At 44.9% G+C, this 25,661-nt stretch overlaps 1 protein-coding gene across 2 annotated transcripts in view; it reads left to right on the top strand.

Annotated features, from left to right (window-relative positions):
• LOC122815560 (carbohydrate sulfotransferase 1-like) overlaps positions 1-25,661 on the top strand; it is a 1,589,425-nt gene that overhangs the window by 726,131 nt on the left and 837,633 nt on the right. For both annotated transcript variants that reach the window (XM_044088150.1, XM_044088151.1), the window contains exon 2: positions 8,558-8,649. The gene's annotated coding sequence lies outside the window, so the exon portion shown is untranslated. The remainder of the gene's footprint in view (positions 1-8,557; positions 8,650-25,661) is intronic.

Below are 25,661 nucleotides of genomic sequence, written 5' to 3'. Positions count from 1 at the left end.
AACATCCTAGAAATGAGGGTGGTGCTTCTGTCCCTTCAAGCCCTTCACGATTACCTCCCTCAGGGCGTAATTGCCGTTCACTCCGACAACATGTCAGTGGTCTGGTACCTGAACAAACAGGGAGGGACCAGATCCTATCCCCTTTGCAGAGAGGCCATGAGAGTTTGGGAATGGACAGTGTCGACCAAACGCTTTCTAGTGGCGACTCATATCCCGGGCAAGTCCAATGTGATAGCCGACAGACTGAGCAGAACTATCCTCTCTCCACTCGAATGGTCTCTGAACATTACAGTTGCAAATCAGATTTTCAGCAAATGGGGAGTTCCGTGTTGCGATCTCTTCGTGACTCCGCTGAATGCGAAGTGCAAAAAGTTCTTCTCCCTCACCCCGGCTCCGGGGAAGAGCCCTATGGACGCACTAGCCCGTCCGTGGCCCACCGGTTTGCTTTATGCTTTTCCTCCAGTTCCTCTCCTTCCCAGGGTGATCCAAAAGGCGTCTCTCTTGGGGAGCAAAATGATCTTAGTTGCTCCTTACTGGTGTCGTCAAGTATGGTTCCCCTATCTTCGGAAATATGCACTGGAAGGTCCATGGTTCCTGGATCAGATCCCAGACCTATTGGTTCATCAGTCGGGACTATTCCACCAGTCCCTACACACCTTAAAATTGATGGCTTGGCTCCTCCTCTTCCGACTATAGTCAGGAATCATACCTTGGATCTGGAAGTTGTACACATTTTATCCTCGGCCCACAAGTCTGCTACAAAGAAATTGTATTCTAGCAAATGGAAAAGATTTGCGATTTGGGCTCAACTCCGGGGTCTGGATCCCATCACTATTCCTGTATCAGAAGTACTGAAATTTCTAACTTCTCTTTTCAATCAAGGCTCTTCAGTCTCTACCATCAAGGTTCAATTGGCAGCTATTTCCAATTTTCACGAATCTGTAAACCCACCTTTAATGAGCAACAGATTATGTAAGACCTTCTTGAAAGGTGCTGCGCTTTTAAGACCTCCGATTTCTCATCCTGCTCCTCCATGGGATCTCGATGTGGTGTTACGCGCCTTAACTTCCTCCCCCTTCGAACCGGCAACAACATGTGATTTAAAATTTCTATCGTGGAAAACTGCCTTTCTGGTGGCGATTACTTCTGCCAGAAGGGTTTCAGAGCTTCAAGCTTTGTCTGTAAAACCTCCGTACTTGGTTTTTCACAAAGATAGAGTATCTCTCAGGCTAAATCCATCCTTTGTCCCTAAAGTTTGTTCCAGTTTCTGCCTACAACAGTCATTAGAACTTCCAGTCTTCTTTCCGAAGTATTCTAACAAAGTGGAATTCATATTCCACACATTAGATGTCCACAGGCAATTGCGTTTTTATTTAGATAGGACCAAACAAACAAGGAAAACAGATCAGTTGTTTGTATCCTTTTCGGACAATAAATTGGGCAAAGCCGTCACAAAGGTCACTATTGCCAAATGGATCAGGGACTGTATTACTCAAGCTTATTCTTATTCTAATAAAGAGCTTACCACCTCTGTCAAAGCTCATTCTACAAGAGCTATGGCTACTTCAATAGCATTCCATTCTAAGCTTGCCATTAGTGACATTTGTGCTGCGGCTACCTGGTCTTCCCCGCACACTTTCATTTCCCACTACAAATTGGATGTGGCATCTAGAGGACGAGCTTCATTTGGTTCCACAGTGCTCAGGAGTGTTTTCCAATGAGCCACCCAGGATTTAGGTGCTAGGGACGCTGCCCCATCAGTACTGAATGTAGGCGAGTTAGGATCACATAACATCTTTTAGTTATGTACTTACCATAACTTTAGATGTTTGGGATCCATCTCGCCTACATTCCCAATAACCCACCCTCCTTCCCCCTTCCTTGGAGATCAGAGGATATCAGAAGGTCCGAATCCTGATGTGATAGTGTTCAATCTCGCCGTTTGTTCTTACACATGGGTTCGGAGCCGATCCTCGGCTCCGTGTCGGCCGCTTGCAAGCTCTGCATCGAGAAGAAGCTCGAGACAATCTAATACCCACAATCCCCCTCTGCCTTTACCTCAGATCTAGTTTTCCGCTGCTGCGTTCGCATCGCTGGGAGCTAGCTCGAGCATCTTGAGATAAGATATAACTTTATTTTTGTTATATTTTAGAGAAAATTTGTTCTAATAGTACCTTTTGGTATACTTAGTGTATGTGTGTGTGAGTAGGTAGAATTTCTCGGTACCGTTAAGTTTATTTAACTGGTTAGAGTTTTTCGGGGCCTACCAACCCTTCTTAAATTTGACAACCGGACTGACATTTACATCGGATTTGACCTTTTTCTACCGGATTTGACTCTTATACTGGACTTGACTTTTATCTTTCCTGTAAAATGTCTGAGAAAATTAAATCAGGCTTTAAGCGTTGTCAGTGTGGCCAAAAAATGTCAGTTACTGACAACCATAGTTCCTGTGTCTACTGCCTTGGCCCTCTCCACTTACAAGAGGACTGTTCAATTTGTCACTCTTTTAGTGGGAGGGTCATGACAGATAGGCGCAGGAAACTCATGGACAGAGGGTTATTAAAACCTTCCTTTCAGGAGGCTCTGGATGCTTCAGACCAGGCATCAAAATCCTCTAAGGAATCGAAGACGTCGGAGCCCAAGTCATCGGCTCCGAGCTCTTCGAGTAAAGTTAGATCACCGGTTCCACAGACTTCAGGGCCGAGTGTTCAACTGGTGTCGGTTCCTGAGCCTCGAGTCTTGGAACCGGTGATGGAGCTCCCTCCATCGACTTTATTGAGGTCGGCTCCGTCTTCGGTTCCTTCGACCCGTTCTTCTTCCAAGCTCTCCGATGTCGATGTGGATCGTGTGGTGCAGAAGTTATTGGAGCATTCGGCCCTGTCCAAACTTATTTCAGTTTCCACCCAGTTGGTGTCGAAACTTGAAGGCCTCCCATTGTCTCCATCCATTCCTCCTCCGAGACCTGTCCAGTCTTTGGAGCCGGAAGAGGTTGATCTTCTGATTGTGGAGCCCTCGGGTCCAGAAACGTTTTTTTCTCGGTCTGTTCCTCTCACCTCGACTCCGGACCGTACCGAGTCTCGGAGCCGACGATCTGTCCTTGGTTCGGGGCGAGTCGAACCGGCGTTCGGTTCCGACTCTTCCCTCGGGCCTCGGCGGATCGATTCGGCTCCGTCCTCGGGTCGATGCCTTGTGCCTGTTTCGGGATTCTTCCCATTTCTTGAACCGGGAGATTCTTCGACTCGGGACCCGGGGCTTTCGATCTAATGAGGAAGGTGTTGTCTACCCAGACAACCACATCAGTGGAAGCAACCTCTCCTCCCCATAAAGGGCCATTATCCTCCTCTGCACCCACGGCCACATCCAAGCGTCGAGCACCGGTGTCTCAGCCACCCCTGGAGGTGCCCCTCTTCCTCGGAGGCTTCTTCGGATGCTCCCCGAAGAAGTCCCTAGGAAAAGATTGTGTAAGAGGAGACACTTGGATTCTCCACAAGAATCCTTGACATCCGATACTGACTTAGATGAGTCAGAAGGGTCCCTAAGTCACCTTCAGAAGATGTCTCTTTTCGGACATATTGGAGATCCTGAAACAGAGAGGTGACTGGCAGTCCCTCCCCCCTTCTGAGGATGAGTCAGTCTTGCTGAAGGCATTCGGTGCTCGCCCTTCTTCCTCCTGGGTCACTCCGCCCTTCGAATTAATGGAACTTATTGCTCGAAGGCGTGGGAACTCCTGACACAGTGGAACCAGTCCCAAGGAAACCCAATAAATATATCACTGCACCCCAGGACAAGACTTACTTAACAAAAGGAGTTCCAGTGGACGCTATGGTGGTGGCAGCGGCCACGAAAAAGGAGATGTCGGAATCTTCCTCATCTGTCCATCCCCTAATAAAGATTCTAGGACGATGGACAGGTATGGGAAGCATTTTAGTTCAGTGGCTTTTTCCATGCGATCCCTGAACTATTTGACCCACTTTACACGGCTACAGAGGGATCTAGTCAAAGAGTTGGGAGATACCCTCCAGGGTAGTACGGATGCTGCTGTCTCAGAGAAAGTGACGGCGCAACTTAATACCCTTACATCCATTGTGAACTCGTCCATGAGGCTGATCTCTTACGCAGCCGAAGGTTCGAGTAGGGCAGCAGCTTCAGCGATTGCTCTTCGCAGACAATCCTGGATGCGCTTATGTTCATTTGCGGAAGCCTTCAAGTCTTCCTTTACTAACGCCCCATTTGACGGTGCCACTCTCTTTGGCCCCAAAGTAAAGGAGACCCTTACCCGGTGTGAGAAGGAGGGAAAGACTCTGTCTGCTGTCGAAGTCCGTTTTTCCACCCCAACCAGACCATACCCCAAAGGGCAACGTGGTGTAAAAATGTGGTTTCGAAAACCCCAAGGATCTTTCCCAGGCACACAGGGTGATGCCCCTTCTAGAGGCAGAGGAGGGGGCAGAGGTGGAAGAGGCCGCCCTGCCGGCAGCGGGGGTCCGCAGAATCAAGATGACAGGGATACACTCCCTGGTAAACCTTTCCAGCACTCCTGAGAGGAGGCCCGACTGTCCTGCTCTGGAGGCAGTCGGGTCGCTAGCTTTATACCCTCAGGCCTGGCAAAGTATAACTACAGACAAGTGGGTAAAAGCGTGGTTACCAGAGGTTACAATATACCTTTTCTATCCCATCCCATTCCAAAGAAAAGACTCCCAGATGTACCGCCCCATCTGCGAGAGCCAGCAGCTATAGAAATTTCAAAGCTGCTAGAAAAGAGTCATCCAACCAGTCCCAGCGGACCAGAAAGGATTCGGGACTTACTCAAGGTTCTTTTTAGTTCCAAAGAAAACAGGGGACTGGAGGCCCATTCTGGACCTAAGCGATCTCAATACCTTCGTCAAGAAAGAAAAGTTCCGAATGGTCACGCTTCAATCGATCCTTCCATTCTTACAGAAGGACGACTGGATGTGCTCAATAGATCTGAAGGATGCATACTACCACATCAAAATGGCCAGGGCATCCAGAGATCATTTGCACTTCCGGCTGGGTGCCAGTCACTTTCAATTTCGAGCCCTGCCCTTTGGTCTGACCTCAGCCCCCAGGGTCTTCACCAAATGCATGGCAGTGGTAGCATCTCACTTGAGACACCAAGGATTCCAGGTGTTTCTGTATCTGGACGACTGGCTCCTTTCTGCCACCACCCAGCGTCAACTTGTACAGGCCAGAGACTATACTCTTCAACTGTGTATTCACCTAGAAATAACCGTAAACTTCGGAAAATCCTTACTACAGCCATCACAGAGTATCTTATTCATAGGAGCGGAATTAAATACACATCAGTTAATTCTAAGACTTCCTCCAGAAAGGATACTTTCACTTCAGACTCACATACGTCTTCTTCTCTTGTCCAGGAAATCCCCAGCAAAACTGGTACTGAAGGTTTTGGGACTCATGTCAGCTTCTCTTATTGCAATACCCTTGGGAAGGCTGCACATGAGAGTCCTACAATGGCTACTGTTTGCACAATGGTCGTTCCAACAACTACCTCTAACACACGAGATTCTTATAACGAACACATGCAAAACACACCTAAACTGGTGGCTTCAAACGTGCAACCTTTCCAAGGGGAGACCATTTGTGCTACCCACGCCTACAGTTACGGTGACCACGGACGCTTCCCTGATAGGGTGGGGGGGCATCTTTCAGGGACAGACAGTCCAAGGCGAATGGACCAATTTAGAGTACAATCTGCACATCAATGTTCTAGAGTTGAGGGCAGTGTTTCTAGCGTTGCAACACTTTGCTCCCCTTCTTCCTCTGGGAACTATTGCAGTTCAGACGGACAACATGTCGGTAGTCTGGTACATAAACAAGCAAGGGGGAACCAAGTCCTATCAGCTATGCAGAGAGGCCATGAGAATCTGGCAATGGGCGGAGTCCACGGGTCGCTTTCTAATAGCAACGCACATCCCGGGGTCATCCAACGTCATAGCCGACAGGCTGAGCAGAGCAATTCTGTTACCGCACGAGTGGTCCCTAAAACAGTCAGTCGCGAAAAAGATTTTTCGCCGCGTGGGGCCAGCCTTCCTGCGATCTGTTTGCGTCTCCAATGAACGCCAAATGCAGGAGCTACTTTGCCCTATTACCCCTCCAGGGGAAGTCCCCAGGACGCACTGATTCACGATTGGCCCCCGGGACTCCTGTACGCATTTCCTCCATTCCCCCTGATATCAAAGTTTCTCCAGAAAGCCGGAAACGTACACAGGACAATAATCCTCATTGCCCCATTCTGGCCTCGTCAAATTTGGTTTCCCTTCCTGAAGACACACTGCATTCGGGGACCCTGGATTCTGGACCCAGAGCCAGACCTATTGACTCACTCGTCAGGGGTTCCCCATCCCGCGCTCCTGTCCCTCCATCTAGCAGCTTGGCTGCTCCAGTTCCCAACTTAGCCAGGTCTGATCTTCTTTCGCCTGCAGTTCAGAATATATTAGTGGCTTCTCATAAAGCTTCCACTACTAAAACATATTCTAGTAAATGGAAGCGATTTGTATTCTGGGCGAATACACAGCAAGTGGATCCTTTTATAGCTCCTTTGAATAAAATATTAGAGTTTTTAACAGACTTGTTCCATCAGGGTGCTTCTCCTGCCACATTAAGAGTTCAATTGGCTGCCATTTCTAATTTCCATGTGGAAGAATGTGGGGCTCCTGTTATGGCCCACAGACTTTGTAAAGCCTTTTTAAAAGGGGCCTTTCATATTAGACCACCAATTAGATCTCCTACGTCACCTTGGAGTCTAAACTTATTGTTATCTAAGTTAATGTTGCCCCTTTGAACCAGCCTCCTCTTGCCCATTGAAATTTTTGTCTTGGAAGACTCTCTTTTTGGTAGCCATTACATCCGCTAGGCGAGTATCTGAACTTCAAGCTCTCTCCATCAAGCACCCTTATTTGATCTTTCACTCTGACAGAGTTTCTCTTCGAACTAATTCATCCTTCCTTCCTAAAGTTTGTTCTATTAATAATATTAATCAGTCCATTGAATTACCCACTTTCTTCAAGAATCACTCCAACAAAATGGAATATATGTTGCACAAATTAGATGTTCACAGACAGCTAAGGTTTTACTTGGATAGAACAAAAGATCACAGAAAAACTGATCTTTGTGGCCTTTGCTGATAACAGGAAAGGAGTAGCGGTTACCAAAAGAACTCTTTCTAAGTGGTTAACGGATTGTATAATCTATGTCTATGATTCGTCAAATCAAACTCTTTTGCACAAACCCAAAGGACATTCCACAAGGTCAGTGTCTACATCCCTGGCTCATGCAGCCCGCCTACCACTAGACGCTATTTGTGCGGCTGCTACTTGGTCTAAGCCACATACATTCATTTCTCATTATAAGGTAGACAAGGTTTCTAGGGACAGGGCAACCTTTGGTTCCACTGTGCTCAAGAACGTCCTTCCGTGAGTTCCTCAGGAACAAGGAGCTAGGGGCGCTACCCATGTGTAACAACAAGCGCGAGATTGAACACTATCACATATAGAAGTTATGTCCTTACCATAACGTTCCATGTGGAGTGTTCATCTCGCCTTTGTTCTTACATTCCCACCCTCCCACCCTTAGGAAGAACGTTCAGTTTTGGTGCCTGGCCTGGGGCATTCTGCTTCTGCATTGCAGTTGTTGTATATATAGTTGATATGTATATATATGTATATATGTGTATATATATATATATAGACCCTTAGTTCTGTGCATATGTAATGTAAGCATGAGTGTGCTCTTTCTGACTACTGGTTTGCTTGCAAACTAGATCTGAGGTAAAGGCAGAGGGGGATTGTGGGTATTAGATTGTCTCGAGCTTCTTCTCGATGCAGAGCTTGCAAGCGGCCGACACGGAGCCGAGGATTGTCTCCGAACCCATGTGTAAGAACAAAGGCGAGATGAACACTCCACATGGAACGTTATGGTAAGGACATAACTTCTATTTGTTTCATCTTGAAACATCTGGCAATGTTATATAAACAAGTTGTGTACGTGTGCATGAATGTGGACAAACAAGATCTGGGGGATTAGTGGTGGTGCATCCTGGGTTAAGAAATAGCTCAGCCAATAAGAGGCCTCGCTCTATAGCATAGCGTGCCGAGTTGGAGCCGAGGGATCGGCTCCGAGCCCATCAGTACTGAATGTAGGCGAGATGGATCCCAAACATCTAAAGTTATGGTAAGTACATAACTAAAAGTTATATCCCCTGCACAGTTTAACGTGTATAGCAAAGGCTACTGCAGCAGTGATCATTCAAACATTTAAACTTACTTGCACAACTGTACTTTTTGTATTCAGATTCACAAAGTAGGACATTTCGTAGTGAGCCAGGATATTTTGCAGGCCAAACCTATCTGAACCACTACAAATATCATTTAGTGAAAATACCAAATATCAGTACCAAAATATAGTCTCTGATGTAGCTATATAGATGTTTATATTTTTATATTGCAGTAGTAATGTTTTTCATCGTATTATAGTTTTCTGCAATATTTAGAGGATTATATATTTGCCTTTTTTTAAGATGCAGCTGCCAAGATCAATATTGTCCTGCAAATGGAAAAAGAGGTAGTAATCCAAAGAAGATGAAGATGATTCAGTCATCCTTTTGTGATGGTGAGAACCTCACTTGATTGCATTGTATTTTATTTTTTTTACTATTTATTTGCTTAGTTAATTAGTCAAACAGGCTTGTAGACTGACAAAAAAGACCATTTCATGACTTGGAAGTGTTCAGTTACTGTCATGCAGTGGTTTAGCAATGAAATGCCACATCACTAAGTGTGAGTTTTTGCTTTTTTCTTTTATTTTTGAGGAGGTAGGAGATGGTGTCAGAATCTGATTTTTCATGAAAAATTTTTTTTGATGAAAAGAATCCTTTTCATTCTTCCTCACTATTGGGTTGCAGATCCAAACCTCAGATCCGACTCGGAGGCATTTTTTAGACTTGGATCCTACTGTTGAACTCCTCCCTCTACCTATAATGCCCTACACTGTCTGAAACTTCCTTAGATCTTGTTTGCCGCCTGTCTCGTGTGACGTGGATTCCTGGTCTCATTACAGTTTTTCTACTTGGGTGATGATACATCTAGTTTTTTGCTTCATAAAGTTACTCTATCTTTATTTCTTGTACTTTTTGCTGATATTCTCCTCCCCTCCCTTTCAGATTTCTCAGGCATTAGGCACTCATTTGTCTGTTTACCCTTCCTTCCTGCTTCTTCTCTCTGCATGGTTGGCATTTCTGCCTTTCCATTTTTTTTGCCTCTGTCGTGAGTTGTTAAAAAAAAAATGTTTTACTCATATTTATATTTTACTGGTTGTAATTGTTAATTACAGGATGGCTGTGTTTTTTGGAGTGTGTTTTTTTAGTGGTGTGTGCAATTAAATTTACAGTTATTAGTTACAGGTAAAGTTTTTCTTCTGCATCATGTCTGATAGGCCTACTGGATTCAAGTGCTGCTCAGAATGTGGGCATAAGATTCCCCATTTTGATGCACACAGTAAATGCGTATATTGTTTAGGGATAGATCACCTGTGGAGAGATTGTCAGATTTGTGAGGGGTTTAGCCCCTGAGCCATTGCTGATCGCAGGAACAAACTTATTCTAAAAGGTCTGATGCCTGCTTCATCTTCATCATCAGCTGCTCAAACCCCCACCCCCACCCCAACTAGCCTTACTGGGTCATCAGAGCTGAGGAAACACTCCCCAAATACTTCAAGAGCTTCTTAGATGCCTCCAGCTAAGTCTGCAAAGACCTTGGATCCAAACTTGTTGGATCCAAGATCCACTTTTGCCCCTTCAGATCCCAGGCACTCCTCGGATCCGACAGGCACCTCTCATGTGACTGCCTCTCCTAGGCCAAATTCTTCTACCTTGGATCCAAAGACCTCAGATCCAAGCCTTAGGACCTGAACTCCAGAGTTCACCATCATGGCAGTTTCCCCAACACTGCTCTTGAAACTTCTCCAAACCCCATCCAGACACTCCAGGATTACATCAGTTGCTTCCGTTAGGTCCTCAAGGAGTCTATAGGTTGTTGATATGGACAGATTGATGCAGAGGTTTCTCAAAACTCAAATCCAGATGGGGGTGTTGTCAGCTCCATCTCCAGTTGGATCAGTGAGTGTCCCGGCTGCTTTGATCCAGTCTTCTTCTCTGATCCGACCAGTGACTTCAGAGTCCCAAGATCTGGGTACTCGAAAGAGTCAGCTTCGGATCTGACGAAGCTCCCTACCTCGACTTCTATGGCTATCCTGACTAGCTCTGCTCCAAGATTGTCTGATCAGAGTGGGCCTCAGATCTGGGATGTCGGTGTTGTTTCCTAGGGGAGGGGTTCAGTTCCAACTTTTTGGACCCCTCCCTTCTTCTCGGCACTTTGGCTCTTGACAGCTCAGGTCCAATCCTGCCTGGAGACCACAGATCCGGGGTGATTTCCGTCCATGCTTCTTAGACTGCGTCAGCTTCATGGGATGAGGGTGGAGTTTCTCCTGGTCCATCGGCCTTCCAGATTGTGGAAAGGGCTTTCTGTACTCACAGAAAGCAACATCTTTTGCTTCTGATCCTTCCCTTCTTTCTTCCCTCGATTTGAGTGCTGAGCCCATCATCCCTGTCCAGTGTCAGCCTGCCTTGAGGAACCTCCAAGATTTCCCCCTTGTGGAAGTCCCCCTTTATTCAGATACCTCCCCTGAACACCCCACAGAGGAGGTTCTTCAGAAGAAAATGTGCAAAAGGAAGCAAATTGACTCCCCAAAGGAGTCACTCACAGAAGACACTAACTTTGATGAGGGAGAAGGAACCCCTCAATCACCACCTGATAATGTCTCCTTTGGAGACATCTTGGAGATCCTTAGGCAGAAAGGTGCTGGTTATCCCAACCTCTTTCTTCTGAAGACTCTGTGTTCCTGGATGCTTTCAGGGCAGGCCCCTCTGCCTCTTGGCTAGGCCCCCCCCATTAGACAACCTTATTGACTTAGTTTAAGAAAATAGTGCCCAGTTGGCATAAGCAACACCATAAGCTCCACACAGTACTTCCACGTTACAAAGTCTTTATTCCTTCACAAAAGTTTAGTGCTTTATTCCCTTGTATAACACTCTGGGACTTCTTCAGAACTAATTAATGCAATGAAGTTACCTCCTTTATATACAAAAAAATCAATCAACAATTAACTGTTGGTTAGTAATTAAATATTTAAATGTTAAAGGGACATGTAAAAAGCTCCTTAGAATCCTTTAACAACCTCAAAAACACAATAAAAAACACACTACCAGTGTTAAAATTCCTACATTTAAATACTTGTAAAAAATATGTGGAATACAAAACCCTAAAACTTTAGAAGAACATAGCAAAGTGTATGTTTAAAACAGTAAACCAATGAAAAAATATTTGTTAAAAGTCTAGGGCTTTCCTTTTTAACAGAGGTAGCAAAGATACATAGTCATTAAATCCTGGTTCAACAACTGCATGAATTCTTGTAATCCAATAAAATTCTCTTAAGTCAGTTTGGAGTTCCCACCAGCCACCCCATATGCTACGCTGTTATTCCAAACGTGAATTTTGTTTCCCATTGACAAATGAGTGTGTGTCTGTATAGGGCATTCTTGGTATTACCTTTAACTATAGCATACAAATGCTCATATATTCTTGATCTAAAATTCCTTTCTGTTTTACCTACGTAAAAATTGTTACATGTTTAACAGATGGAAATATAAATAATACATTTCGTATTGCAATTACCTCTTTGTAAACTGACCCCTTACCTTCTTCCTTTTAGAAATACCACATCACTGTCAAGGATGTAGGGGCATTGTTAACAATGACCACACTTAGTTGTACCCTTAATTACTGTTGGTCTTGGTACAATTGTGTGTTTAATAAGTTATTTAATGTTTCGGCCTGTTTTGTACACAAAACATGGTGCTTGTCCTATATTATAATTTATGCCATCTTGGTCCCTTATTCCTGGGAAAATAAAATACGTGTTTGCCAGTGTTTATAAACAACACTTGTTCACATATTGTTGTTTTTTGGGCGACATTTTTATTCTTTGGAAAGATGACCAGGTGGACCTAGAGGGTTTTTTTGAATTTATTAATCAACAGTGTACATATTTTAAATTTACATCACACCATTCAGATGACTTTATTAATTACCTGGATGTGACCATTTCTAAGGATAGGATTAATAAAACCTTCCTTTCAAAAATATACAGGAAGGAAACTTTTTCCAACAGCTACTTGGACTTCCAGAGTTGTCATCCCCTACATACCAAGAGAAACATTTAAAAAGGACAGCTCGTGAGGCTGAAGGCATCACCGATATGTTCAAAGCTAGGGGATATCCCAACATAATTTTGGATAGTATTACTAAAGAAATGGTTGACGGGTGAGGGACTAAATGTAAACCACTGCTCTACGCAATTTCTAACAATAAACAAGCAGGAAGGGTTGGATACAATACCAGTATGGCTATTCCATTTGGAGAAGGGGAAAGAACCCTCAATGACATCATTAGGAAAAATTGGAACATTTTTGGGGTAACTTGGACATTTTTAATATTATAGGACAAGCACCATGTTTTGTGTACAAAACAGGCAGAAACATTAAATGTCTTATGGAACACACAATTGTACCAAGACCAACAGTAAATAAGGGTACTACTAAGTGTGGTCATTGTAACCAGTGCCCCTACATCCTTGACAGTAGTGTGGTATATCTAAAAGTAAGGAGGCAAGGGTCAGTTTACAAAAAGGTAATTGCAATACAAAAGGTATTATTTATATTTCCATCTGTCAAACATGTAACAATTTTTACGTAGGTAAAACAGACAGGAAATTTAGATCATGAATATACAAGCACTTGTATGCTATAGTTAAAGGTAATACCAAGAATGCCCTATACACACACTCACTCGTCAAGGGGAAACAAAATTCAAGTTTGGAATACTGGAAGTGATTCCACATAGCATAAGGGGTGGTTGGTGGGAACTCCAAATTGACTAAAGAGAATTTTATTGGATTACAAGACTTCATGCTGTCGTTGAACCAAGACTTAATGACTATGTATCTTTGTTACCTGTGTTAGGAAGGAAAGCCCTGGACTTTTAACAAATATTTTTTCATTGGTTTACTGTTTTAAACACAATATATTATGTTCTTCTAAAGTTTTAGGGTTTTGTATTCCACATATTTTTTACAAGTATTTAAATGTAGGAATTTTAACAGTGGTAGTGTGTTTTTTTATTGTGTTTTTGAGGTTGTTAAAGGATTATAAGGAGCTTTTTAGATGTCCCTTTAACATTTAAATATTTAATTACTCACTAACAGTTAATTGTTGATTGATTTTTTTTTGTATATAAAGGAGGTGACTTCATTGTATTAATTAGTTCTGATTAATTAGTTCTGAAGATGTCGCAGAGTGTTATACAAGGGATGAAAGCACTAAACTTTTGTGAAGGAATAAAGACTTTGTAACGTGGAAGTACTGTGTGGAGCTTATGGTGTTGCTTATGCCAATTGGGCACTGTTTTCTCGGAGTATTGTTTTTTTATTAGTGCTCTTTACAAACGGTGTTTTGTACATTTATTGACTTAGTTTCTCACAGGGCTTGGAAGGAGCCGGACACTATCGAGCCAATCCCCAAACACCCAGACAGGTTTCTGGTTTCCCCCCAAAGCAGACTTCATTGGTCTACGGGTGTCCCTGTTGATGCCTTTGTTGTGGCAGCAGACACCAAGAAGAAAGGTTAGGAGGGTGGCCTGATGGTTAAGGTGTTTGCCTTACAAACACAATGTGCTGGGTTTGAGTCTCACAAGGGATAATTGGCTAGGCTTAAAATGGCCCGCAAGAGCAGTTAGTCTAGTCCTAATCTATGAACCTAAGAAGCTAGCTGAACAGAGCTCCACTGTCCATCTGCTGAACAGGGAGTCTCAAGCAATGGGTTGATTTGGTAAGCACATTTATGCCTCAGCTACATTTGTGCTGAGAACATTAAATTACTTGGCACATTTCACTCGTTTGCAGAGAGATTTGGTCAAGGAGCTATTCAACTCTCTTGCAGAGGCCATGTCAGATGAGGACTTCAAGAAAGTATTTTTCCAATTGGCTACTCTTGTTTCTTTGTCTAACTCTTCCATGAGGCTCATCTCTCATTCAGCGGAGGGTACCTCAAGATATTGCAGTCAGAAGGCATGCCTGGATGAGGCTTTGGGACTTTGCAGAAACTTTCAAGGTGCCATTTGTCAATGCCCCCTTCGATGGCTCCTCCTTGTTTGGGCCATCCATCAAGGAGACTCTTACCCTCAGCGAGCAGGAAGAAAAGACCCTGTCTGCCACTGAGATCAAGTTTTCTACCCCTCAGCGCACTTTCTCCAGAAATCAGCAAGGTGCTAAGAGGACTTGGTTTTGAAAGTCTCAAGTCTCTTTTCAGGATCAACATGGGCATTCTTCCTTCAGAGGCAGAGGAGGAAGTTTAATTGGTAGACACCTCAGAGGCAGAGGGGTCCACAGAATTAGGGCTTCAGAGAACCTTTCTCTGACAAGCCCTATCAGTGCTGCTGAAGCGCTGCCCAGCTGTTCGTCTCTGGAGGCAATCAAGGGTTGTTGTTCCCTGCACCTAGATGCCTGGACCAATCTGACAACAGATGCCTGGGTGCTTAGCATAATATTGAGAGGTTATTATATTCCCTTTCCCTTCCACCTCTGGTGGAACATAAGAAACTCCCCAACATTACATCCAGTCAGAGGGAGCATGCAGTACTGGAAGTTCAAAAATTGCTGCAAAAAAAGAGTCATTCAAGATTTCCCAATTCAACAAAGAGGATTTGGAACTTACTCCCACTTCTTTTTAGTGCCAAAGAAAAAGAGGGACCCGAGATCCATTCTATATCTGAGCAATCTAAATCAACATGTAAAGAAGTCAAAGTTCCTAATGGTTATGGTTCAGTCCATTCTACCAGTGTTGTGCAAGGACGATTGGATGTGCTCGACAGACCTTCAGGATGCATACTATCACATCAAAATTGTCAGATGCTCCAGAAGTCATTTGTGCTTCAGGCTGGGAGCCAGTCGTTACAAGTTCTGAGCTCTGACCTTTGGAGTCACGACAGCCCCCAGGGTGTTTACCAAATGCATGGCAGTAGTGGCAGCTCACCTGAGATTTAAAGGATTCCAGGTGTTTCCGTATTTGGATGACTGGCTTCTAACTGCCCCAACCCAGCATGAACTACTTCAAGCCAGGGACTGCTTGTTCCAGATCTTCAGCTCACTGGGCATTACCATAAATGTTACCAAAGGTTGTAATTCATCTGTATTTTTCTGGATAAAATACACCAGATAGTTATTTGATTCCTCATTGCATAATGTCCTTGAGACATCAAGTATAGCAAATAATTTCTTTACCGTCTTCCTCAGCAAGATGGATACTTCAAACTTTTGGCTCTGTGTCAGCTGCCATCGTCCTAGTGCCTTTAGCAAGGTTCTTTATGAGAGTCCTTCAATGGACCTTGTCTATTCAATAGTCTATTCTTTACAAACACTTATCTGTTCCTATCAAGTTGAGTCCGATTTGCAGATGTCATCTTCAATGGTGGATTCATTCAGCTGATCTATTCCTGGGCAGGCCCATTCCTTCTTCCAACCTCCACAGCCACAGTGACCACAGACGCTTCCCAACTAGGGTGGGGGGCATTTTGAGGGAAACCAGATTGCATGTCAACATCCTAGATATGAAAGCAGTTATTCTAATGTTGCAAGCTTTTCAGGACAGCCTCCCCTGTGGGATGACTGTAATACACACTGAAAACACATCAGTAGTCTGATAAATCCACAAACAAGGAGGAATCTGTTCTTACCCATTAAGCAGAGAGGCCATGAGGGTCTGGAAATGGGCAATATTTTCAGACCGCTTTCTAGTTGCAACACATATACTGGAGAAAACCAGCATTCTAGCAAGTAAACTCAGCAGGTCCATTCTGACCCCTCACAAGTGGTCCCTCAATCATTCAGTGGTAAATCTGAATGTTAAGTTGTCAATCTCGCCTTCATTCTTGCTGGATGGGTTGCTCCGACTCGGCACTTGCTAAGCTCGAGAGTAACTTTTACCAGCTCGAGGCAGCCCCATATCCCATGATGCAAGGCGGTAAATACCCAGATCTCGTTTGCCGCTTCGCTGATGAGGTACTCCTTTTACCAGCTCTTGGTAAGTAATTTGTCATACAAATTTTAGTCACCCCATTCCTAATTTTCTCTTATATATTAGTTTATTTGACACTTTTAGATAGTTGTAGGGTCTCTAGCTCTAGTTTTCTTTTTCCCTAGTTGTTTTTTATTTAGTCGGGCCTTCAATCCCCTCCCATCCCTTCCTGTCAGGGTGTGTGTGTGGGTTTATTTTTTCCCCATTTTAAGTTAAATTTCTGAATCTGGGACTGTGTGAGTAGTGTGTTGTGTGTGTGCTCACTATGTCCAAAGAACAGAGGGTCTCAGGCTTCAAGAAGTGTGACTCGTGCTGTCAGAAGATGTCTCTGACAGACGGTCACACTTCTTATATCTATTGCCTGGGACCTTTCCACCTGCAGGACTCCTGTGCTATTTGTCACTCTTTCAGCCAGAGAGTCCTGCAGGAAAGGAGAAATAAATTAATTTTAAGAGGACTACTTAAACCGGAGGGCTCCCCGGCCAAGTCTGCTTCGGGCAAGCCCTCTAAGACCTCCAAGGCCCAGGCTTCTGCTACTAAGCCTTCGGCCCTGGCTCCGACTCCTTTGGAGTCGAGATCGGCTCCAACTGGAGCCGATCTTATTTTGACTAAATCTTCGGCACCGATGGCTATCGGTGCCGATACTTTAACTGCCACATTGGTGTCGGCTCCGACCGGCTCCGACCACCATGTGTCTAAGGCTTCGGTATCGGTGCCGGCCGGCTTTGATACCATTGTTTCCTTGCCTGTATTGGCTCCGGCTGGAGCCGATACATCTTTGACCAGGCTTGGAGCCGATAAGTTGTCGGCTCCGTCTGGAACTGAGGTTTCTTCGGCTCCGATGGTTCCATCGAGGAAGCGTTCCAGGTCTCCCTCTTTGGAGCCGATACTGTCGGCTCCAACCTCTCCACTTCTTTCGGAGCGGAGCCATCGGAGCCGATCATCTAGGTCTTCCAGGCTCTCAAACCACGATTTGGAGAGAGTGGTAAGCAGATTGTTAAAATCACAGGCACTAGCCCAAATGCTTCATAGTCCGTCTCAGCAGACGACTACTAGTCCACACCCTCTTCAAGTTCCTCCTTCGACTCTCCTCCAGAGCTCAGAGCCGGAGTCTATTGGAATAGTCACTGCTACGTCTGCGGGGCAGATACCACCCCTTTCTGCTCCTTCAGCTTCTACTCTTATCTCCTCCTCGAGACCTTCCTTGGAGGGATCCGGTGGTCGGGCTTCCCTGGTCTGCTCCGAGGGGGTGAGTGGCATCGGACCCTTGTCCGACCCTGCTCTTCCCTCGGGCCCGGCCTTGGTGAGCTCGGCTCCGACATCTGCCTCGAGCCTTCCCTTTCGGTGGGCCGGAGCCCTGTTTCTTCGAGCGGGTCTCTCCGATCTCCCTGGGAGGGAGCCTTGAGGTGATGAGGAGTGTGCTGGCCCCGGGCTCAGTCAGCAGTCTATCCCTTAGCTCCTCCCTCTATGGTGCCTGTAGATGTCTCTTCCCACTCTCTTGCTCCCGGACCGAGAGATCCACCGCCTCAGGTTTCCCCACTGGGAAGAACCCCCTCTTCCGAGGATTCTCCTGATCCGTCAGGAGATCCTCCGCGTAAGAGGACCTGTAAGAGGAAGCACCTAGACTCCCCTGAGTCTACAACTTCAGATACCGACTTAGATGAGTTGGAGGGGTCCCCAAGATCCCCCTCTGAGGATGTCTCTTTTTCAGACATCCTAGAACTCCTAAAACAGAGGGGAAACTGGCCCTCCATTAATCCCTCCGAGGATGAGTCGGTATACCTAGAGGCGTTTGGATCTCGACCCTCCACCTCCTGGGTGTCTCCGCCTTTCGACCCCCTCATGGAGGTGATAGCTCGGAAGGTGTGGGCATCTCCTGATTCCGTGGAACCAGTTCCCAGGAGGCCTTCTAAATTTATTACAGCCCCTTCCGAGAAACAATTTCTTACAAAAGGTGTCCCTGTTGATGCCATGGTGGTGGCGGCCGCCACCAAGAAGGAACTTGCAGATCCTTCCGTACCAGTCCATCCTCCTAACAAGGATTCTAGGACCATGGACAGGTATGGTAAGCGGATGTTTTCCTCAGCGACCTTTGCCATGCGTTCGCTGAACTATTTATGTCACTTCACCAGACTTCAAAGGGACATCCTTAAAGAATTAGGTGAAGTAGTACAGGATCCTACAGCTGCAGGGGCTCAGGACAAGATTGCTTCTCAGCTAGGAATCCTTAACTCCATAACCAACTCCTCCATGTGGCTAATTTCGTATGCAGCAGATGGAGCGAGTAGAGCTGCAGGGACAGGAGTGGCTCTTAGACGTCAGTCCTGGATGCGGCTCTGTAATTTTGCAGATCCCTTTAAGGTGTCCTTCACAAACTCTCCCTTCGATGGGTCAACACTGTTTGGTCCTCAGGTGAAGGATACGTTGACCAGGTGTGAGCAAGACGGCAAGACTCTTTCTGCCGTAGGAGTCCGTTTTTCCACCCCTTCTAGACCTTACCCTAAAGGACAGAAGGGGGGAAAGATGTGGTTCCGTAAATCTCAGGGAGTCACGCCGGACACACATGGTCAGTTTACCCCTAGAGGCAGAGGGGGTAATAATAATAATAGACGCCGCCCTAGGGGCAGAGGGGGTCCGCAGAACAAGGGCAGCAGAGAGCCTCTCTCTGACAAGCCCTTCCAGCATCCCTGAGGTGTTGCCCGACTGTCCATCCTTGGAGGCAGTCGGGGGAAGATTATCGCTGTACCTAGAAGCCTGGCTTTCCCTTTCACAAGACAAATGGGTACAGTCGATCATATCCGAGGGTTACAAGATTCCTTTCGAGGAAAGTCCCTTCACTCACAAAAATTCCCTTCCAGATGTTCCACCCGGTCTAAGGGAAATCGCAAAATTAGAAGTATCAAAGCTTCTACAAAAAGGGCCATTCAGCCAGTTCCAACAGACCATTCAGAGCCCGGAATCTACTCAAGGTTCTTTTTGGTTCCCAAAAAGATGGGAGATTGGAGACCGATATTGGACCTCAGCAGACTCAACAAGTCTGTGAAAAAGACAAGATTTCGGATGGTCACACTTCAATCGATTTTGCCCTTCTTAGGCAAAGACAACTGGATGTGCTCAATAGACCTTCAGGATGCGTACTATCACATAAAAATCCACAGACGCTCCAGAAGGTTTCTCCGCTTTTGGCTGGGGTCCAGTCATTTTCAATTCAGAGCCCTGCCCTTTGGTCTCACTACAGCCCCCAGAGTGTTCACCAAATGCATGGCAGTGGTCACGGCTCACCTGAGACGTCAAGGATTCCAGGTGTTTCCGTATCTCGACGACTGGCTCCTCTCAGCCACCACCAGGCATCAACTTCTCCAAGCCAGAGATTACACCCTAAATCTCTGCACTCAATTACGAATTTCGATCAACTACGAAAAATCCTCCTTATTGCCCTGCCAGACTATTACTTTTATAGGCACAAATTTAGACACTGTTCAGATGTCAGCAAACCTCACAAGCCAGAGAATCCTAGATATCCAAAACCATGTGCGGATCATCCTTGCCAGCAAAAAGGTGCAAGCCAGACTGGTCCTAAAAGTATTGGGCCTCATGGCAGCTGCCATTACTCTCCTTCCTTTGGCCCGTTTTTACATACGTCTCCTTCAATGGATGTTGTTCACCCAATGGTCCTTCCAACAGCTTCCCATGCGTCACCAGATTCTTGTGACACAAACTTGCAAAAACCACCTATCCTGGTGGATTTCTTCTCCCCAGGTCCATCAGGGCAGACCCTTTGTTTCCTCGGCCCCGGTAGCCACAGTCACTACGGACGCCTCCCTGATTGGGTGGGGGGGGGGGTCATTATCAGGGCAGGATGGTTCATGGGACGTGGCAACCGTTCAAATACCACCTGCACATAAATGTCCTAGAGATGAGAGCAGTGCTTTTAACGTTGCAAGCCCTCAACGACTTTCTTCCCTTGGAAACGATTGCAGTTCACACGGACAACATGTCCGTAGTGTGGTACATCAACAAGCAGGGCGGAACCAAGTCCTACCCCTTGTGTCGAGAGGCTCTCAGACTTTGGCAATGGGCGATCTCCTCTCATCGGTTTCTGGTAGCAATGCATATCCCTGGGAAAACCAACATTTTAGCGGACAGATTGAGCAGAGCTATACTCATGCCTCACGAGTGGTCTCTCAAGCAATCTATAGTGGAGGAGATTTTTCAGAAGTGGGGCCGCCCATGTTGCGATCTTTTTGCTACTCCCCAAAACAGCAAATGCCCAGCCTTCTTCTCTCTCTTCCCACTTCGGGCCATCCCCAGAGACGCTCTTACCCAAGATTGGCCCCAGGGACTTCTTTATGCCTTTCCTCCCTTTCCATTGATACCACAGGTACTCCAGAAAGCTACCGTTTGAGAGCCAAAATGATTCTCATTGCCCGTATTGGCCTCGACAAATTTGGTTTCCGTTCCTTCATCGTCATCTTTTGGTGCAGCCGTGGCATCTGGACCCAGTGCCAGATCTTCTGATCCACCAATCGGGTCAGCTGCACCGGTCCATTCCTTCTCTCAACCTCACAGCTTGGTTGCTCCACTTCCTTCCTTAGCCAGGCTTCCTATGATCTCTAACCCTGTTAGGGATATCATAGTGGCTTCCCTTAAATCCTCTACTAGAAAGATTTACTCTAGCAAGTGGAAACGTTTCTCCCTTTGGGCGAAATCAAGGAACATAGATCCCTTTACTGCCCCTGTTCATGCAGTTTTGGATTTTCTTGCGGAAATCTTTCACTCGGGTTCTTCATCTTCCACGGTCAAAGTTCAGTTGGCTGCAATCTCGAACTTTCATGTCAGGTTTGCAGATCACAACATTATGTCCCACAAGCTTTGTAGAGCTTTTCTGAAAGGAGTTTTTCTCCTCAAACCTCCTGTCAGGAGTCCTCCTCCTCAATGGGACCTAAATCTAGTGCTGACATCCTTAATTCTTCCTCCTTTTGAGCCAGCTGCTTCATGCTCTCTAAAGTTTCTTTCGTGGAAGACACTCTTCCTTGTCGCTATTACCTCGGCTAGGAGAGTGTCAGAACTTCATGCCCTCTCTGTTCGTCCCCCATATTTGGTCTTCCACAAGGACAGAGTATCCTTGAGAACTATTCCATCCTTTTTGCCCAAGGTTGCTTCAAAAACAAATTTAAATCAATCCATTGATCTCCTGTATTTTTCCTAATTATTCCAACAGATCGGAACAAAAATTACATTATCTTGATGTTCACCACCAACTCAGATATTATTTGGACAGAACAAAACAATTCAGGAAGTCTGATCAGCTCTTTCTTTCTTATGCTGAAAATAAGAAAGGCCTCCCTGTTTCCAAAGTGACCTTGTCTAGATGGCTATCTTCCACCATTTCTGACATTTATCAACTTAGGGGCAAACAGCTGTGCTCAAAACCAAAGGCACATTCCACTATAGGCCTAGCCACTTCTACAGCCTTTCAGGCTAGGCTACCCTTAGATACTATTTGTGCAGCAGCCACTTGGGCCACTCCTCATACCTTTGTTTCTCATTACAAATTGGATTTGGCCTCCAGGGATAGAGACAGTTTTGGTTCCACGGTTCTCAAGAGTCTGTTCCATTGAGCCACCCAGGATAGAGGTGCTAGGGACGTGGTCCCATCCAGCAAGAATGAAGGCGAGATTGACAACTTAACATTTAGAAGTTATGTACCTACCATAACGTTCCATGTTAGTTGTCTTCTCTCGCCTTCTTTCTTGCGACCCTCCCTCCTGCCCCCTTGCCTGGACAGACCTTGATCTCCCTTGGCTCTGAAAGATTTTGTTTCTTTGGGCACCAGTTAGTTCTAGTTTAGTTATCTGGTTTCCCCTTACAGCCTTTTTAGGCTATTTGCTCTTCTTTCCTTAGTGGAAAGTTTTTATGCTAGGTAGTTTTCCCTCTAGATCCAAATGAGATCTGGGTATTTACCGCCTTGCATCATGGGATATGGGGCTGCCTCGAGCTGGTAAAAGTGACTCTCGAGCTTAGCAAGTGCCGAGTCGGAGCCGAGGATCGGCTCTGAACCCATCCAGCAAGAAAGAAGGCGAGAGAAGACAACTAACATGGAACATTATGGTAGGTACATAACTTCTAATTTTCAGCCGTTGGGGCCAACCTTGCTGTGACCTCCTTGCGTCTCCCTAAAACAACAAGAGCAGCAAGTACTTTGCTGTAACCCCCCCCCCCCGAGGGATGCTCTAGTTCACGATTGGCCCTCTGGTCTCTTTTATGGTTATCCCCCTCTACCGTTGATCCCAAAGTTTCTGCAGAAAGTCACATGGCTGAAGAGTTCAGTAATCGTCATTGCCCCCTACTGGGCTCATCAAGTATGGTTCCCCTTTCTCTGGTCTCATCAGAAATATCGCTCATGGAGTCTGGAGTCCAGACAGGACCTTCTCTCTCTTCCGTCAGGGAGTCAGCATCCCAGCCTACTCACCCTCAAACTGACAGCTTGGTATATAATTCCAGTAATTCTACAAAGGTCCAGGCTTGCTTCCCCTGTTTGAGACATAGTTTTAGCTTCCCAAAAAGCTTCTACTAAAATAGTGTACTGAAGCAAATGGAAAAGGTTTTCCATTTGGGCTTCCAAAGAGAATATCGATCCTTTCTCAGCCCCAATTTCAGCCATCCTTCTCTTTCTTACTTCTCTCTTCAAGGAAGAGGCTAGGTTTTCCGCTGTAAAATTTCAGCTGGCAGCCATTTAAAATTTTCATACTGCAGATGTTTCCGGCTCCCTTGCTGTGTCTAGTTTATGCAAGGCTTTCATGAAAGGGATTTTTCTGCTTAGACCCCTGATAAAAGAGCTTTCTCCAACATGGGATCTAACTGTATTCTTCAAGGACTAACTCAAAAACCCTTTGAACCAGCAAATGATTGTGAAATGAAGTTCTTTTCTTGGAAACCCATCTTTTAGCTAGCTGTCACATCAGCAAGAAGAATTTCTGAACTTCAGGCCTTATCAAAACCGACTTACATAATTTTTCATAAAGATAGAGTATCTCTCCATACCATTCTATATTTTATGCCCAAGGTAGCCACAGAGACTAATATAAACCAGTCTATACAGCTGCCATTCTTCTTTCCAAATTTTTCTAACAAGGGGAATATGTTTTGCATCTGCTTGATCACAGACAACTGTGATTCTACCTTCATAGAACAAAACAGTGCCGAAAGCCTGACCAGCTATTTGTTTCTTTCTCACCAAACCATCTAGGTCAGGCAGTCTCCAAAGTTATGTTGGCTAAATGGATTACTGACTGTATTTCACTAATTTATTCAAAAAAATGGATTGAACTTGCCTCACCCTCCTAAAGCCCATTCTACTAGATCTATGGCTGCATCATCTGTTTTCTCCTCCAGAGCATCGACTGATGATATTTGTGCTGCAGCCACTTGGTCAAAGACTTGTATCTTTGTGTCACATTATAAATTGGACATTGTCTCCAAAAGCAGAGCTTCTTTTGGTTCGACAGTGCTCTGGCATATCCTTCCTTGAGGCCACCCGAGAGTAACGTAGCTGGGGACTCTGACCCAATGGTGAGGAAGAATGAAAAGGACAACATCAGATTTTGAAGTTAAGTACTTACCATAACTTGGCATCTGTGTTATCCATTTTCATTCTTCCTCACCTTCTCTCCTAGCCATCCCCAGCCTATTGGCTCCTAAAGGACCTATTGGATTTATAGGAACCTTTACACTTCCTGATTTGAGCCTCTGATTTCTTTCTGTCTCTTATGTCTCTTGATTCGGTAGGCAATAAGGCAGCAAACTCGATCTGAGGATGCTGCAGAGAGTGTAGGGCATTATGGGTACAGAGTGGAACTCGACACTAGGATCCAAGTCTAAAAAATGCGGCCGAGTTGGATCCGGTTGGCTCCGTAATCCAATAGTGAGGAAGAATGAAAATGGACAACACAGATGCCAAGTTACGGTTAAGTACATAACTTCTAATTACCACCTAAAACAGGAAGTTGCCAGAATGTTCTGTTTTCTATTCATATGCTTTATTATCTCCCTTCCCACCCACCTGATATTTAAAATATATGGATTGCTCCAGGTGTTACCTCTGACAAATCTTAAGAAATGTATTCTTCAAGCTGTTGCCCCTACAGTCATAAAAATGGCTTTTTTAGAATCATTCCTGTCTCAAATTTTGTTATCTGCAGATTTGTGTTTTTCACATTACTTTAAGCAATCTTAGAAGCTGTGGACTCTTTATTCATAATTCTTCTGGAAGATGTTGAGAAATATGCATCCATTTGAATACACTGATTATGTCTGGCTAGACTCTTACCTGAAAATGCATATATTTCAGAAATCAGTTCAGCAGGTTCAGACATTTTGCTTATGTCCTTACCTGCTCATTTGTTTTCCAGTTTTTCTCTCTTTTATGAGACAGTTTTGACTACTCAGTTTTCACTGTTATTTTGCTTTCTCAAGGTTTATAAACTTTATGGAATGCCTACATTCAAAACTGTTTTCTCATTTTTACTGGTAGAATGACTTCTAGAAATATTCTAAAAATGATCAAAATGGTGTGAGTCACACCTAACATTCATTATTAACTACATGAGAAGGCAGAAAAGTTAACTCAATAGACAGTACTGTCATTGATGAGTGTTTTTAGTTTGTTTGTGTAAAGAGAGAGAGAGGTTGATGTTTGTTTATTTTTTTTATTTCCATTTGTTTACCAGAAAAATCTGACTGGGCAAAGAAGCCTCTTTCCAGCAGGAGCCCAGAGAGAGAGAAGTGGGCAGACACAATGTTACCTGTATTACAGTTATGATTAACACTGTTAGAGAAGTCTATTAGTTTATTAGCGGTATTGTGGTTTGGTCTAAGGCCACGCTGAGTGAGGAAGAGGAGGGTATTGGTAGGAATGTGGTTGAGGGGTTGAAAAATGGATGCATTTTTCTAAGATTTTTCATGGGGGGATAGTATAGCATTGAGCCTGGAAAGATCTTTTGTGTTTTCCCCTTTGTGCAAAGGTAAGAAAACAGAAGTGATCCATCAAGTGAAGTCTGGTATCCCACCTGTGACCCAGGGGTGACAGGACTAGAAACAGAGTATAAAGGATAGCCCATATAAAATCAGGTATCAGGGAGAGAGAGATTCTCCTAGATCTGCTAGCTAAAGTGATTTCATTGTGGCTTATCCTTTATACTCTCTTCCTTTGTGCAGAAGTAGGATGAATGATTTCTTCTTTTGGGAGGAGGCTTAAGACAGTTGGATGGACAGAGGTGCCAGAAGTTGCTGAAGGGTAGGGGGAGCAAAGTACAACAAAGTCACTTAATGTAAAAGGGGTCAGTTATTTGTATTTACTGACATAAGAGAAGCAGACAACAGAATCTGAAATATGTACATGCCTGTCAAAGTGTATAGAATTTGCCTACTTTGCTGTAAA

Source organism: Protopterus annectens, chromosome 11.part0 (assembly GCF_019279795.1).
Source record: "Protopterus annectens isolate FY-2018-M chromosome 11.part0, PAN1.0, whole genome shotgun sequence".
Classification (NCBI taxonomy): domain Eukaryota; kingdom Metazoa; phylum Chordata; order Ceratodontiformes; family Protopteridae; genus Protopterus; species Protopterus annectens.
Note: the sequence above shows the minus strand (reverse complement) of the source record. Positions and strands in the feature narration are given on the sequence as shown.